The sequence below is a fragment of the Fukomys damarensis genome, unplaced genomic scaffold (assembly GCF_012274545.1).
Source record: "Fukomys damarensis isolate Sample0158 unplaced genomic scaffold, DMR_v1.0_HiC HiC_scaffold_16, whole genome shotgun sequence".
NCBI lineage: Eukaryota > Metazoa > Chordata > Mammalia > Rodentia > Bathyergidae > Fukomys > Fukomys damarensis.
The window spans coordinates 32261251-32278513 of record NW_022900928.1 but is presented as its reverse complement, the minus strand read 5'-3'; the positions used below and the strand labels follow the sequence as shown (position 1 = coordinate 32278513).

At 44.2% G+C, this 17263-nt stretch overlaps 1 protein-coding gene across 1 annotated transcript in view; it reads left to right on the top strand.

Annotated features, from left to right (window-relative positions):
• Window positions 1-17263, top strand: part of Tenm4 (teneurin transmembrane protein 4) — a 724757-nt gene that overhangs the window by 186269 nt on the left and 521225 nt on the right. The window lies entirely within an intron of this gene.

Sequence of the window (17263 nt, the reverse complement as noted above, 5' to 3'; positions counted from 1 at the left end):
GAGTATTCAGAGGTTTAAAACAGTGATCTATTCCTGCCCTTGTATCTGGGAATCCACTGGGTGCTAGCTGATCTGAACTAAGATGGGGATTTTTGGAACCAATCAGCAGGGTGGATCTAGGTCTGCTCCATGAGTCTCTCATCCTGCTGGACCAATGGGGTCTCTGGAGCATATCCTCTTGCATTGGTAGAAGAGCAAAAAGCTAGCTCCTCTGTGAACTCACACTAAGCATTTCCTCACATCCTATTGTTCACATCTTATTGGCTAAAGCAAGTCACATGACCAAGTCCAGTGTTAGTGGAATAGAGAAATATACTCTACCTTTAGTGGAAAGAACTGAAAATTCCAGAGCAATGGGCATGAGATGAAGTATAAAGAAATAGGAAAAATAGTGGAGTCTTGCTCTGTAGACAGTTCAGGGCACCAAACAGTTGCCCTACTTTTCTGACCAACACACCACAAAGAACTACTTGATGGCACTGCTTTGCCCGTGGGTGACTGCTAAGTCTTGTGCTTCTTTTAATCCATGGATTTTTAAAAATAGGCTCTTCAGCTCCCCAAGCACTGATCCCTTTAAGATAATAAAAGGAAACCAAAACCGAAAGTTTAAACAACTTTTATCTTTGTCTGTATTAGTTCCTAGTCTCTTGTCATTTGTCAATGTTGTGACACCCTCAGCTATTAGCTCTTCAAATACTTCCTTTCCTCCATTCTCTCCTTCTGAAATTTCCATAAGTTGTATGTTGCTCTGATTTATATTCCCTTGTTTTAATGGGTCTGCTATGTTTTTCATCAATTCCCATGTGCTGCATTGTGGGAAATTTTCACAACTTTTTTTTTTTCAGCTTTAATTGAGTTTATTGGTACATTTTAGGGACACAGTACAGTTACATTCATTGTTGGGATCTTGTACCTCCACGTGACAAGTCTTGATTCTCATTTTTTCCCCTTACCCCTGCCCTCCCTTCACCCCCTCCTCCCCTCCCCATCACAACTTCTTTTTTTAGTTCACTAAATTTCCCTTTAGCTGTGTTTAACTTGTTATTTCATTGAGTCTCTGAATTTGAATTTGAAAGAATGTAGATTTTATTTATTTCTTGAATCTTACTTGGTTATGTTTCAAACCTGTCTTTAGGTTATCATAGTTAAAGGACACAGTCTTGCTCTTTTCATGTGATTTTTATTTTTTCACTTATCTCTGTAGGCATTTAAAATTGTCTATAATCCATTATATATACTGTTAAGGCCTGTTAAGCTTTTTTGTGTGCTTGCTGGTGAAGTTCTTCTGGGTAATTTCTAATTTTTTAAAGTTCATCTTCAGGTAATGTGGGTTTTGTTGGTTTTTTTTTTTCAGTAGGGTTCCCCTGGTTTCAAGACTATAAAAATGCACCTAGAGAATCTATAGAACTATTTTGTGCCTGACTTGACCCAAGCACCACACAGACTCCACTGGTTTCAGGTCAGTTTTTACATTAGCCCCTTGGTTTAGGATTCTAGTAACCCCTAAAAGGTATAAATTTCAGCTTCATGCTCACAAGCTTGAGTTTCTCTATCTCATGAACTTCTCGTATTTTTCTTCCAATCCAAAACCCTGAGCAGAAGCAAGCTTCCTGACCTCCTAGATAACTGAATGGGCTGAGATCCACATATGGAGGGAGAAGACCTTTGCAAGGTGCAGGCCTTATGCAGGGGTCTCGGCTCCATTCTTAACTCCCTGCCTGCCACATCTGGGTTGCTCTCTTCTTCCTCTACATGGATGTCAAAACCCCAGCCCCCACCTATTAAGGTCTATCTGTCTCCTCTGCTTCTAGGCTGTGATCTTTCCCACTTAACACTAGTTAAATGTTCCTGATCTGATCCACCCCTCACCTTCATTTTGTTCCATATTTCTGTATGGCTTTCGTGAGAAGGAAAATCCATAAGTTCAGTCTCCCATATTACCAGAACCAAAAGCCCCATCTTTATGAATTCTCAAAACAAAACTCCACGTGGTCCTTGTATTTTGAACTTCTTCCCAGGATGTAGGCCAAAGAAATGTGTGTTCATTCAATAATTGACCAGCTAGATACCTATTGGGTTTATAAGGGAGAATTTACTAAGCTTTGCCTAGCAAGTTACTGTCTCCAGTTGACTTCTATTGAATCCTGCAATAATTAGAATTTCAATTATTCATTTTCAATTAGTAGCATAGCATAGTGATCGCAAATGTCATTAAGCAACTTAATTGTGTCCAATGTTGAAATGACAGAAGGGAATATTTCCTAGGAAAACACACATCCTCCATTGAAAGATGGAAAGTTACAGAACTTTGGAAAGTGCTAAATGGACAGTGGAGTTGGCCTTTAGTGGCTTGGGAATGGGTAGTTCTTTTCTCCATTTGGAACAAATGCTGCAGTCTAATTATCCTCGGGTGCACAACTGGAAGTCATCAGGCGTGAGTTCAAATTCCAGCTCTACCATTTCCTATGTATATCCTTGTCTGGCCTCAGGCCAAAGAAAAACATTGGCCACATGGCAAGAGCAGGACCACCAAGTGGCAGCACCAATACAATTGGTGCATGTCCAGTGCCTGGTGCCTCCTGTAGGTCTCTATCCTTGGATTGTCTCATTTAGTCTCACAACCAACTTCCTAAGCATTTTCTTAGATGTGGATTAATGCAGAGCACAAGTAGCACATTGGAAACCATTGGTGCACAGTGGGTGTTTAAGTAGTGAGAGAAGAATGCCACAACTACCCATTCCTACTCTCTGTCAGTTACATGCATGGCCGGATTGCATCTTCCAAACTACTTGCTGAGGTTACTCCTGTTGTAAATATGGGAAGCTAGCTGAAAACTTAGGTAAGTCACTCGGGCCACAGAACTAGGGAGTGACAGATCTGGAATCTGAATTGAATCTCTGGTTTGTTAACATTGTGTATAGAGAAAGTGAAGAAGTTGGGGTTGGTTTCTCAAATAAATAAAGTGTATGAATGTTTTAATACATTTGGGTAGCTCAGAAGCTTTTGGCATAATTCCTGTTTTCCAGTAAAATTTCACATGGCTGAGCTTGCTGGGTAGATGGTATATAGAAAGGGCTTAATAAATATTTAATGATGCAATCATTTCATTAATGATTTAGTTACTAGCTGAGGGGTAACACTGTGATTTCTTTTTAAAAAGAGATTAGAAGCATGATAAAAAATGCATGGACTGGATTTGGGATTAGAGAGACCTATGTTCAAATCTTGGCTACAGTGCTTACCAGCTCTGTGCCATTGGGCAGGTGGATTAAATCTCTGTGTGCTTCAGTTTCCTCACCTGTAAAATGGTGCACTTAGAATAGTTCCTGCAGATAATAACTACCTACCAGAAAAAAAGCCATTGTTTTGTTGTAAGCAGTCAAGCAGCTAAGACTTATTTTTAGTTATTGTTACTGCCTGTCAGTCACTAAGGTTGTGTTAATGATGTTAAATAAAAATTGGTGAAAGCAAATATAATTGCTGAAAATCAGGTGCAATATCTCAGTCCCACAAGTGACTTCATTAGGTTGAAACACAAAGGGCTTTCTTCCTTTATCACTGTTTTAATTTCTTTCCTTTCTGGAAACCTCATAACTATGTCCTGCTGTCACAGAGGCTAGGGGAAGTAACACATCAGGAGTGGGGTGGGGAACAGGAGCCCAGTCTTCCCACAAAAGGAAAAAAAAAAAAAAAATTCTCGCAGAAAAAGTTGACCATATTCAGTGGAAGAAGCCGTAGTTTCCATGGCAATTAATGGTGTTAAGTGCACTTCAAACTCAAAGATCTCCAGTGAAGATGCAGGAAGAGAAAGGAGAAAGGTGTATGTGGGTTTTCTTTTTTTTAAAAAGTAGTATTTGAAGAATTTTTTTCCTTGAAAATCCTTTTACTGCCTCTATTTGAATTCTTGGGAAAATGTGCAAAATGACTTTAGCAATAGAATTATACATACAATTGAGACACCAAAAATAGGTTCTCCCCAAGGCAAGGAGGACACTTCAAAAGAATCTTCATACACTTACTCCATGAGGCCAGAAAAATACTGTCCTCTGTCCCTGGTGGGAATTCTCTATTGCTGTGAGAAGGGTTCCGTTGTTCTAATGCCCACAACAGTATGGACTCTCAGAAAGCGGAGTTCTGCAGGCCACCTGCTCTGATCTCCACATCAAGTAGGCCACTGAGTGAAAATTCAGCCAACTGATATTTATTTGGGTACTTCATTGGGGCATTGCGCAGGTCTGTCACTCAAGAGACTGAGCCTCAAAAGAGCTGAGTGCAGCTCCTTCAGATCTCAAAGGGACTCCAGCACTTTCAGTTAGCCTGCGGCAAAGCTCCGGAAGAACAGTGTCATCTTGGGCTCTTCTACCTTCAAAAAAGTAGGAAGTCAGGCTTGATGCCTTTCCATCAGAAAGGCCAGAAGACAGGTCATCAACATGAACAGGGGCCCAAAGGCCTCCTACTGAGCGCCAGAGAGTGGTGGGCCATTCTGCAGCCCACTACCCTTCACGTGTTTTGCCTGTAAAGCAGAAGAGAAGAGGTCAGGCTTGATGCCTTTCCATGGGCCAGAAGACAGGTCATCAACATGAACAGGGGCCCAAAGACCTCCTACTGAGCGCCAGCGAGTGGTGGGCCATTCTGCAGCCCACTACCCTTCACGTGTTTTGCCTGTAAAGCAGAAGAGAAGGAACACAGAGGTTTCAGTAAGCATTCCATTGCTCTAGGAGTCCAGACAATTCCCTTGTCTTGGTTTAGTCTTTTAGTTGTAAGAAAAAAAACTCCTGAAGACTGAGCTGGTGTGGGAAAAGGTCGTGTGGTGTAATACAAATGGCTCCAAAGGCATCGCCTGGGACAGACTTGGGTTAAATCCTTGTCTCTGTCACTTCCTGGCTGGGAGACATAGAAAACATTCACATATTTCCACCACTGTAGAATGAATTATTAATGGCTACATTGCAGTGCTGTTCTAAGGATTAGGGATAATGAACGTAAACACCCAAGGCGGGATAGGGACCTGCTGGGTCCTCAGGAAGGAATGGCTTCAGTGACAACAACTGCTGCTGTCTGAGGAAAAGACAGAACCTCCAGGCCACTGCTCAAGGCCTGGAGTCACCACACGCTTCTCCGCGGCTGAGTTCTATCTGTCCTGTGCTTCAACAGCTTGACTTTAAACTTGGATACTCCAAGTCTCCAATATAAGAGAAGCTTGTTTTGTTCGTTTTCTTCTGTGGCTTTTGCCTGTTTTACTGTGCAATATAGTGTAAATACAAACTTGACTTTAAACTTGGATACTCCAAGTCTCCAATATAAGAGAAGCCTTGTTTTGTTCGTTTTCTTCTGTGGCTTTTGCCTGTTTTACTGTGCAATATAGTGTAAATACAGAAAAGTGTGCCGTGTCTATCTGCTCCCTCCATGAAATATCACAAAGTAAAAGTCACCGGAGCCAAAAGAGCGCTAATGATACTCTCAGAGCCATTCTGGCCCCTCTCAGGAAAGAAGGCTCTCACTCCACCCCATGTCACAGGTAACCACCACCTGCACTGGGCTGAAAACATCATTTTTCCTTTCCTTTATGATTCTGATATCTAAGTATGTGTACCTGAGCAATATAGCTTAGTTTTCCTGTTTCTGCATTCCATAGCAATGAAATCACACGACACATATTTTATGTTCGGTCATCTTTGCTCAAAACCGTGTTTTTAAGATTCAAGTCCAAGAGTTACCCATTCTCCTTTTGAGGGCGATTCGGGCTCTTTCCAGTGTTGGTTGCACATGGTTGTGCTGAGAATGTTGTTGCATGCAGACAGGTCTGCCCGTCTGCTGTGTAGATGCCTAGGACTATTGAAATTGCTGACTCTGAGACCTGCTATCACCAACCTCACTTAAATAACATCAAATTATTTTCCAAAGTTCACTGCCTTGTCTTTTCATTAACTTACCCACTGCTAGTCTCCAGTAGGAAGAACCTGGTTGCTTTACTCTGAGAAATGAAAGTCATCTCACTAAGTTGTTTTAAAAACAGATGAAAGAGCACTTACGTGCTTAGACCATATCGAAGCTAAATAATAATAATTGTAGCTAACATATACAGCTAAATAATAGCTAACATTTTGAGCATTTGGTAAAGGTGGCACATTTACCCTTTCTGTGCATGTTGTGTATGGGATGGAGCCTGAGGTTATGTATACTCAGCATCTTACCCCCTTGCCCTGTCCACCTACCTTCTCTAAGATTTAGGCTCTCCTGTTCTACTCACTGACTCTTTTCTTTCTCTTTCCTTCCTCATCTCATTTTTTTTATGTTCTATGTGCTTTTCAATGTGGCACTCGATTTTACCTTTTTAACAGTGCCATGGTGCCAGCTGCATTAGCAGTCCTGATATTCAGGTAAGGAAGTAAGGGATAGAGCAGGGAAGTGACGGACCACAGGTGCCCAGGTAGTGAGGGCCAGAGCCGGCATCCTGTGCTCACCTTCTGCCTGCAGAGAGGGTGGCCAGCTAGGACACTGCACAAAGGAAAGGTGGGTACCAGTGAATGCCCTGCTGACCATGGCCCACCTGTCGGCCTCCGAGTTTGGGTCTTCTTACTCTGCACTTGGGGCTGTCACAACATGAGGCAACCCCCTTAGTGTGTGCAGATACACAGAGAGGCCACGAGTCCTCATTAAGTGAGTTGCTGAGACATGAGCAGCTGCCAAGCTCCTGTGACTCTGCATGTGAGTGCACCTGCACTCAACCAGCCCCCAAGATTGGATCCAATAGGAGAGCAAAGCTGTAAACATTCTGTACATAAGGAGATGGTATTCTGTGCCCAGAGATGAAGATAAAAGGCCATGAGGTTCAGAGAACTTTTACCTGGAGAAATCCAGGAAGGCCTTCTGGAGGAGGTGTTGTACAACACTTTGCTTTCCCTAGCATTCTTTTGCTTATAAAAGTATGGGCCTCTGTTAAAGAACCCTTTTTGTTCCCAGGCAGCCACCCCTCTGGGCTTTGTCTTCCTTCGGTCTGGAGCTCTTTGGTTGTTTGAGAAAGTCAGGGGCCAAGATTTCACCCTTTGCTGTGAGTCTCCTCCTTCCTTGTCTTCCCTCCCCCCACCTCTCCCACTAGTCTGCTACAGACACAGGCTTGTGAAAGAGATGACTGTTTGTTTTATAACAGGAGCTTAACATGATTCATTTCAGGTTCCCCAAGGACTTTTGTAAAGTTTGGACTGAGTCATAATATATTTTTTATTAAACTCCAAGACCCTACAAGCAGGAAGCTCTGTTCAACAACATAATATAACTGATGTACTGCAAAGAGGCTTTTTTATGGGTGAGTCCTCTGGCCACTCCAGAAATCCTCCAGCCTCTCCCCTCACTGCCTGGTTCTGGAGGGAGATTGAAAAGGCTTTGGAGACTCATCCTACCACCCCCAGCACGCACACACGCAGCCAGGACTCACCTAAGGCCACACCTAACAGCTAAGGTTCTCTAGACAAGAGCAAGCCCACCTGAAGACCCTCCCAAGAACAGCAGCATAACAGGCAGAACACGAAAAAGCCCGAAGGGAAACCACTCCCCACCCATCCCGAGTGTAGGGCAATGGAGGAGGGCAGTGATGCTCAGAGGGTGGTCCCTAGGCCAGTAGCCTCAGGGTCACTGGGAACTTCATAAAATGTGAGTTGTGAGGCTCCAGTTCACCTATTAAGTCACCAGCTGCAGGGGTTAAGCCCCCTCCCGTGCGGGTTTGAAGGGCACTCCAGGCAATTCAGGGGCTGCTACAGTTTGAGAGCCACTGGCATAGGGGACTCACTGCTCAAAGCGAGGTCCCTTGGAGCAGCAGCCTCAGCCTCCCCTGAGGTTTGTTGGAAATGTAGAATCTCAGAATCTGAATTTAACAAGACCTCTTGTTGAATCTCATCCATGTTAAAGTCTGAGAGACATTTCTGTAGCCATCATGGGACACTGGTTCCAGGGTAAGAGATCTTGGCTGGGGACTTCACTGGCCTCAGTGTTTTGCCTGGTTTGCTGGATTAGTCCCCGGAAGTCTGCTTTCCTGGTTACCTAGGGTAATAAGAAGGCCACCCACAGCCTGGGATTCCCGGAGGTGCTCACTCAGAATTTTCCCTTCTGCCCCTCTCTGGTGAGCACAGGACTTCCTGTCCCTGGGACCCTTGTCCTCCCTGAGACAGGAGCTCTGTCTTTACAGAGCACCCTCCCGTGGTGTTTCTGTGTGCGCTCTCATGATCAAACGCTCCCCTCGGTGCTGTGGTGGCGTTCATTCTCTGGTTCTCCTGTGTAATGCTTTCCCCTTTGAAGTGTTTCAGTTCACCATTGCCCTCCTCCCAAGCAGGGTACATCCTTTGACCATAGAGCACAAATCAGAACATCTCTCCAAATGCACCCTGAAATCTACGTATAGGTTTACGTTTGAATACAGATGTGTGTGTGGAAGCTTAGCATGTGCACAGGGATACTTTCTCCAAAAAGGACAGAAGGAGATACTGGGAGTCAAATCAATTTCTGAAAAATACTAAGAATGACCCCAAGAAGCACAGATTTCTGCTCCCCCTTGCCTGTCTCCTACTGCGTCATGGATCAGTGACTGAACAAGGAGCCGAGTCCCCTCTGTGGCCCACAGAGTTGTAAGGCGATGAAGCCTGAATCAAAGGGAAGTGCCACAAGACAAGGGGGAAGGGTTGAAAATTCACTGTCCCTTGGAGCCACCCAGGGGGACTTAGAAGTTAGAGGAACAAAACCCTCTCTGTCCCTCAGTGCCAGACAAGCAGTGATTTCCCCTCCAGCACGGTTTAGAAATGCATCTGATTAGAGCCTGCCTGTTTGTCCCAAGGGGTCCCCCCACAAAGGGGCGGATATCGGGACTGCAAGAGCCTCAAAACAGTCTGTATCCTCTGACCCAGTAATTCTACTTCTGGGAATCTGTCCTAAGAAAATAATCTGATATTTAGACAAAAATGTATCCACCTGAGTGTTCACTGCAGCTTTATTTACATGAGCGAAAAATTGGAAACCACTAAATGTTCCACTTTAGGGAATTGGTTAGGTAAATTATGGTTCATTCATAGAATGGAATATTTTGTTGCCGTTAAAAATGATGTTTACAAAGCTTTTAATGACATGGGAAATGCTTATGGTATCCCATTAAGTGTAAAAGGTAGGATGTAAATTCACACACACAGTGTGATTTCAGCCATGTAAAACAATTATGGAGAAATTACAGGAAGGAAAACTGCACATACAAAAACTGTTAAGAGTGGTTGTCCCTGGGTGGTAGGACTATGGGCCATTTTTCTCCTTTTCTTTCCACCTTTCTGGGGGTCTTTTCTATACTTGGAAACTATTGCTCATCAGCATTAGGCATTTAAGACTTACAAGAGATGAAACAAAAGTGCTGTTAGTCCGAGGCCTGGTGAGGGCTATAACAGCTCTTCTCCCCTCTTGAATATATATTGCTTTTGAATTCAGAGAAAGAATTAAATAAACATTATTTACAAAATTAAAATCACATCAAAATAAATAAATAAAGGCTCCGAACGCCCGCTGAGGAGGGCCTCTGCTCCTGGAAGAACTGATTGCCTATTTCCAGCTTATCGGTTTTCCAGGATCTTAGGAAACCAGCCACTGTGAAATTGACTTCTAACTGATCTTAATTGAGATGGGGACCAAACGAAAGATCAGAAATGAAATTGGGGTCTGCCGCCCTATGGCTGGGCCACCTGTAGGGCCTCTGCACAGCCCCAGGGGGCAGAGGAGCTGCCACTTTGCCTTTCAGGAAAGACTCCGGCATCCTGCCACCCGCTGGATGTGTATTTCACCAGCTCAGGACCCAGTGAGAGATGATTTTAGACGACTGGGCCTGCTGGTGGTTGAATGCTCCCTCCTCAAGCCTAGCAGCCCTCCTTGCCTCCAGTCTCAATCACCTGCACGTACATCATGGGTGCACCCTTCCTTCTTCATCTGTGTATATGACATTTAGTGATGGCCGATGGCAAGCAGGCACCATGCCAGGCTGCTCACACACATATCTGGTCTGACACCCACAGTGACTTTAGAGATTAAATATCATCAAGCCTCCATTTAGAGTGTAATAAATTTGCTGGGTGAGGTGACAAATGCCAAAAACCCCAGAAGCTGAGGCAGAAAAATCGCACCTGAGCTCTTCCTGGGCAACTTAGCACGTTGGCGAGACCCACTCTCAAAATTTACAAAGGACTGAGTATATAGCTCAGTGGAAAGGCCTTATACCAGGTTTCAATCTTGGGTTCCGAAAATAATTAGTGTGGCCAACTCCATAAGACACTCTTACTTCCCCTAGCCCGTGAGCTCATATGATTTCCGGGATGAACCTCATCTTCTCAATGGGATCTCCTCTAACTTTGAAGTGATCAGTTTGAGGGTGAACATTAAATGATGGCCTTAATGTTCCCTTAAAACTGCTGCGTGCCTAGGACAGTCACAGTCTCTTAGGTCTCCTGGGCCAACTCATTCCTGCTCGCCCCCTTTTTGCCTGTCCCTCTTTCCATGTGCTCCTCTTTGTGGGGGTCCCCCCAAGTCCCTCTTCCAGAGGTCTGCTGTCAGATATACTTACGGCTTTCTCAGAACTATGTAACTTTTTGCCTAAATGTTGGAGGCCTCATCCTTCATGTCTAAAGTGAGTTATTGCAGCTTTTTATTTTTTCCCAAAGAAAGTGTTTTTTTCCCAAAGTTGCATTCTTATTTCTTCTCGAGTCAGTCAGCACCAATGTGTTCAGCATGTCAGTGTATATGGGTCTTATGGCACTGTATGCTGCAAAGTAAATGTAGTGCTGGAAAGCATCTAATATTAAAATTAAAAGATCTAATAAACAAGAAAGGCAATAGAGCAACTGGCATGATTTAAATTTCTAACAATACAATGGGCTGTTATACTCTTAACAAGTTTGAAAACCTCAGCAAGATGGGTGATGTTCTGAGAAAATGCAAATTTCTCAAACTGTGTCCATAAAAATTAGAAAAATGTAAAAGAAGAAAGATCCTGTATGCAAAAGACATCCCCAAAAAAGCCCCAGGTTAAGATGGTTTAATACTAAAACTTTCTAAGTGTCAAGGGACAGAAGAGTCTGCAGCTGCTTGCATGGTGGACAAGCTGGGGGTTCAGATAGCCTGAGCTTAAATCTCAGCTTACCCTGTACTAGCTGAGTGACCTTGGATATATTACCTAGTCTAAGTCTTAGTTTCCATAGAAATTCAGTAAATGAAGATGTCATAATAAGACACAGTGGCGCAGGTGGGCTTTCTGAAGAATTTGGCCTATAATGGGCTTGATTTACAAGCTGTGGTTACCAGTAGCCTTTCACAGTCTTTCTTAGATTCCGTATACTTAAGAAATGCACTTGTAAGTTGCATGGCCAAAGTTAGGACAGAGTCCACATTATAGAATTATTGAGTATTCAGAAGTCCAATGATTAATTTTTGGCTATTGCCGCAATCTTAATGTTCTATACCCAGCAGTCCATTCAGTCCTCCCAACAATCTAGAAGGTGGAGCAAGGGCACCAGAGCCAATACATCCAAGTTTCTGCCACTTCCTAAATTGGCCCCTTACTCTGTAATTAACCTCTCTGAACCTCAGTTTTTTCATCAGTTTAATGGGGATGATCACAGCTTTCCCAAAGGATTTGGGGGAGGATAAAATGAGCCCGTGAATTTTGAAAATATCTGATTTGAGCACCCTGCAATAAATATGGCTTCCTTTCCCATCTTTGGTTGTACCTTTTAAGGAAAGAGATCATGTTTTTATCTAAAAAAACACAGCTAAATATTGCTGGCATTCTGCTCATCTTTCTGGCTTTTCAGTAGGACTTTTGAAGGTCAGCCTCCTGCAAAAGTGTTAAGTGAGCACCTGCTATGAGCACATGGATATGCGGGGATGCAGAAGAAACATAAAATGTGGCCCTGTGACATTTTACCTGTGGCTTCATAGGATCAGTTCCTGGTACAGGAATAGCTGTGCCTACAGAAAGAACTCACCTGACAGGACCTAATGCCTTACTCCTGTATTAGTGAGGCTTCTGCAAAGAAACAGAACCAAACGGACACATAGAGATAGAGAGATATAAATAGATTTTCTATGAATTATAGAAGCTGGCAAGTCCTATAATCTGCAGTCTGTCAAGAGTCTCAACGAATGAACGGTATCAATCCAAATCCAAAGTCCAGGGAGCCAGGGAGTTGGTGGTGTCAGTCCCAGCCCAAGTCTAAGAACCAAGAGTGCTTATATCCAACAGCAGGAGAAGACAGATCTTCCAAATTGAGCAGAGAGAAATTCATCCCTGCTCTGCCTTTTTGTTCTAGGGATTGGCTGCTACCCACCCACATTGATGAGGACAGACTTTACTTAGTATACAGATTCCGTGCTAATCTCTTCCAGAAACACCTTCATGGATATACCCACAAGTGTTCTACCGGCTGCCTGGCATCCTTTAGACCAATCAAGTCAATGTGTATAATTAATTGTCCAGATCCTATCCCCAGAGTCCCTGTGGCAGGGACAGCTTTCAAGGAAATGTTTCTTTTCAGTAGAAGGAGCAATACAATCGGGACAGCACTCCCAAACTGTTAGTTGCATATTAATCTGCAGGGACTAATATCATAACATAATTAGTACAGCAGTGCTCTCGCTTAATTGAAAATGCTGCATATGAGGGGCAGTTAATGAGAAATGCGAGGTTTGATGATTCAGAACTGCTGAGATTTAGTGGTTTAGTGGGTAGGGTGAGGAAGTGTTGGATTTTATTTCCTTTTGCTATTCTCTTTGTACATCTGGACAGGAAGGGGCCTGAAAGGAGTTGCTAATGGTATGTATAGTTAGCGAACTTTGATTATCTGGAAGTCCCTCAGCTATTTGGAATGCAGCGGACAGCCAGTCAAGCAGGAAACAAAAAAAGCCTCTGAGCTGATGACACACATTTCAATTTGTTTGTGAACCACAGTCTTTTCACTTTTCTGATAAGAATTCCTCTCCACCCACAGTCACAACCTACTTGTTGATGCTTATTTTGTACATGATTTTAATAAGCCAGGTGAACTGATTTCACAGACATTAACGAACAGTGACCGTGCTTCAGAGCAATGGTGGCAGGGCCATCTGGGCAGGAGAGGCCTCTGAGGCCTGGGGTGTGTTTTGGGCACATAAACACTTCTGCCCATGTGCTCGTGGTCAGGTCTGGTTCACCTGCTGCGACAAGATGGACCCTAACTGTCCTGTGGGACACCTTGGAGGAGTGCTTTGTAGCTTCCAGCTGCCTAGCCCAAAATGTTGGGTATTTGCTACAGACATGGCAGTAATTAGAGTTCAGTGGGCCAAGTCTTGTTGTTGAGTTGTCACCTTCAGGCTGATTCACTGTCTTATGGAAGCACAAGGAACACAAAGTGACTTCTGAGTGTGGACCGGGAGGAGCACACAGTACAAAAAAAACTAAAGCACAGAAACCTCAGGGATGCAGAATTCCAGGACTATTTTATTTAGGAGAAAATATGCTACAGAAATGGTACTCATGAAGGGCATCTACCCTGTAAAGCTGGGTAAAAGGGAGATCTATGCATAGACTTTCGCCAACAGGAAAAGTGAAGGTTATATTCATGGGACTGAGTAGAGGACAGGGACGGCTCCAAGAGGCTTCTGAAGCATTTCCACAAATAAGGACATGCATGTCCCCTTACTATTTGTGCCTCAAGGCTGAGAGGAAGTAATCTAGAGACTTGTGTGCCCACTGTTATTCATCGCAGCTTTTATACTGTCATGGCCTCGGGTGACGGAAGGACTGTGGCAGTGCCAAAGCCCTGACTTACACTCCCATAAAGACCACCAGGCACCTGGGCACACAAGGACACGTTCCCCCAAATCAACACTGCACACAGTTTCAGAAGACTAGACTCTGGCTGAAGGAAACAGAAGCTTCCTCTCATGTGTTGTATGACTAGAGCAAAGGAAGTTTGAGCCTTAGGTGCCAGGGGCCAAAGCAAGCGCTCTGAAAGGACAAACAAGTTGAGTATTTTTGCTTCTGCCATACTGAGGATCGAATCCAGGCCTTTGTGCTCCATTCCATATCCTCTCCCCTCCTCACCTTTAAATTTTGAGACAAGGTCTCACTGAGTCACCATGTTGCCCAGGTTGGGCTTGAGTTCTTGCCTCAGCCTCCCAGAGTGTTGGGTTTACAAATGTGCGCCACCACATGCCATTTTAATTCTCACCCAGAGACTTTAGATAAGTGTCGGTAAGCTAAATAAAAGTCTGGGAGAGGGTCTGGCAAGTGGTGCTAATAAGATGAAAGTCATTTCCACAAAGCTACAGGCCAGTAGTCAGTTTTTAGATGTGACCTAATATACACTTGTGCATTTGTATAGTTATCTATATTCATCTATCTGTGTATTTATATTTAAGTAGAGCTGGTATAAAGGCCTCATGCCCTGCCCCCTACCCTGCTCCAGTCTTCTATTCTCCTTTTATTTTTCCTTTCCCAAATTTTCCTGACCTGAACCCCGTTGGGTCAACCGTGAACAAGATAATTATTAGTAGTGCTGACTATTGTCATTGGTGTTATTGTTAAGATCCAAGCTTCCATATCCTCAGAACTTATGTTATACCAGGCCACAGAATGCATAGAACAACAGCAGGAACTCCATCTGTCCTTCCAGGCCCTCGGGCCTCAGCCCCACATCCCTTGTTTGCTCTCTACAGCAAGGCAACTCTGCTTCTAGGAATCTAATTAGAATGCTTGTCAGGGGACTTCTAGTCAGGGGCTTTTAGTCCTCTCTTTCCATAATGACAAGGCTCCAGCATTATGATTGAGCCCAGTGCCAGATATTTGGTTGTCTAAATCCTAATGGGGCAGCAGGTGTTTTGATCATACCTTGCCAGTCCTCCTGGCTAGCTGCCCTGCATGGAGGGGAACAGCACAGAATGATCCATTGGCAGGGATACAGGAAAGGGCTTTCTGGGCGTGGTTTCTTCTCCTAATGGAATCACCAGCTTTAAGAAATAAGCCAGCCTCCTTTCCCACGTAGCAATTATGTGCACAATTATATTTCCAGCAGGTGTCACTTAAGAGGGTGAAGCCCATTAAGCGTTCAAATGAGAAAGCAGGAAGGAGGCTCTGAGAATGCCCAGGGAAGGTGCTCTCTGTGGTGCAGGCAGGAAGCAGGGAGCAGGCATGTGGGACCTCCTGAGTGGCTGTGATACTCCTTCTTTGCTTTCCTATAAGTGAACTTTCAGCCTGTGCCAAACCCTTTATGAAGAGATGACTTGAACCAATGAAGAATCGGAGTTCAGCTTCATGCAGTGACTTGCCCGAGTCCTGAGAACCAGGTGAACAGGCGTGTCACATACATGCCTTTATAACGAATGCATATGTATGACATGCGGTGTTTCATTTTAGCTCCATAGAGAGCCAAACCTCTTGTTTTTGGCTTTCAGAGTATCTAAGACACAGCAAGCATCCAATGCATAGTTGGCAGGCTTCTTTAAAGCAATTTTCTTCCCCTTGCTTAGATGATGAACTAAAAGCTAAAAGGGAGAGAAGACCTAAAGGGAGAAAGTACCAGGCATAGGCAAGCATATTTAAAATGACATTTATAGTCCAAAGTGGTTGTTGTTGCCCTTGTCTTAAAGATAAAATAGGCTCAGAGAACCACAGGGACTGGCCCAAGGCTAGTTGGGGAATGAATAGCCGACCTGGGATTTTTTGAATTCAGGCCTGCCTGACTCTCCAGGCTGTGCTTTTTGTACTACACTGAGCAGCCTCCCTTGGTATTTGTGTCATACTACAGGTAACCGCATCTTCCCCTCACAGTGCCCTGTGTCAGGGAAGTTCAGGGAGGTCGGACACCCTGGTGCCACCTTACTGAAAGGCCCCTTCCCTCATGCTCCCTAAAAGGCTCCAGACCCTATATGAATCAGAGAGAATTCTGTTTATTTATGCAAGCCCAGTCTTTGGCCCAGAGTTTGCCCACTGAGGCTCATGAGGAGCCTCAGGAAGTTGGATAAGATCATCTCCTGAAGCCCTTATATCTCCTCCTCTCACAGCCCTGCCAATGTGAAACCATACCTCTGAGTCCCTGTCTTATCTAAAATGTACCATACTCTGCTCTGTCCAGAACTGGGGTGGGGGGGAGTGTCAACCCCCTTGCACCACCTCTCAAACTTCCCTCCCACCACTTGCAGATTTCATTAAGTCTATCAACCAACATAACTCCAATCCCCTGCCTCCTTCCCATCTCCTGCCTCTGGTATCATCTAGACCTTCACACCACTCTCTCCACAGCTCTTCTTAGCTCCCTTTCTAGCCATCTGCCATGCAGTTATGGAAGGGCTTTGTGGAACATTTATTTTATCCATCCCACCATCCATCTAAGCTTCCATGTATTTAATAAATATTTGTGCACCCTCCAATAGATTAAGTATTTCTTAAATATCAGGGTTTGAGCTAGACTTAAGACCCATGGAAAGTTAGATAAGAAAGGTTCTGTAGTGTCGGAGAGATAAGTAACCAAATAACAGTGCAAATGGACGAGAGGAATGGTATTTGACGGAGCCTGGCCACACAGTGGAGACTTCTGGAGGAGCTGGCTTAGACAGGGTCTCTGTGCTTGCCCAGCACTAAGGGAACTACAAATACCTAGCAAGGTTAGAGAGCGGGGTGCTTGCTGGAAAGTACTTTGTTCTGTGGGGCAAGAGTTGCATCCTGCTGGCAGTGGGACACCACTGACTGCTTAATCTGTGCAGAGAGCTCTTAACCATTCCACTCCCTAGCCTTCCGGGAAGCTTTCATCCAGATTTCTCTCTCCAACCAAATCCCTGATGAGGCTGTGTTTTGGACTCTCCCAGGTTCTTTCTAGTTCACACTTTTATACTCCCAAACACTGCTCACCTATAAAAGTTCTCAATTACACTCAGAGAAATTCTTTCTTATTCTCTTTCTCTTGTCAACATAGTAGATCCTGAAGGTTAGCACAACAGCAACTTTGAACCCAAGCACAGGACTCCAGCCTCTACCTGTGAATAACATGGGGACCCTCATTCAGTGATGGAAAGGAAATGACTGCCTACATTGCTGTGAGGAGGGCAGAGTACTTTTCAAAAGTAAAGTCCAACCCAAACTATGTTTTGTTATCCTTGTCAACAGCTAGCCCCAGCCTTGTGTATCCTGACCCTACGACATTTGGCCAAGAATGACTTGACAGGAAGTGGAGGGGTGGGGAAATGGGTGCTACCGAGTGGAGCTTTAAAATT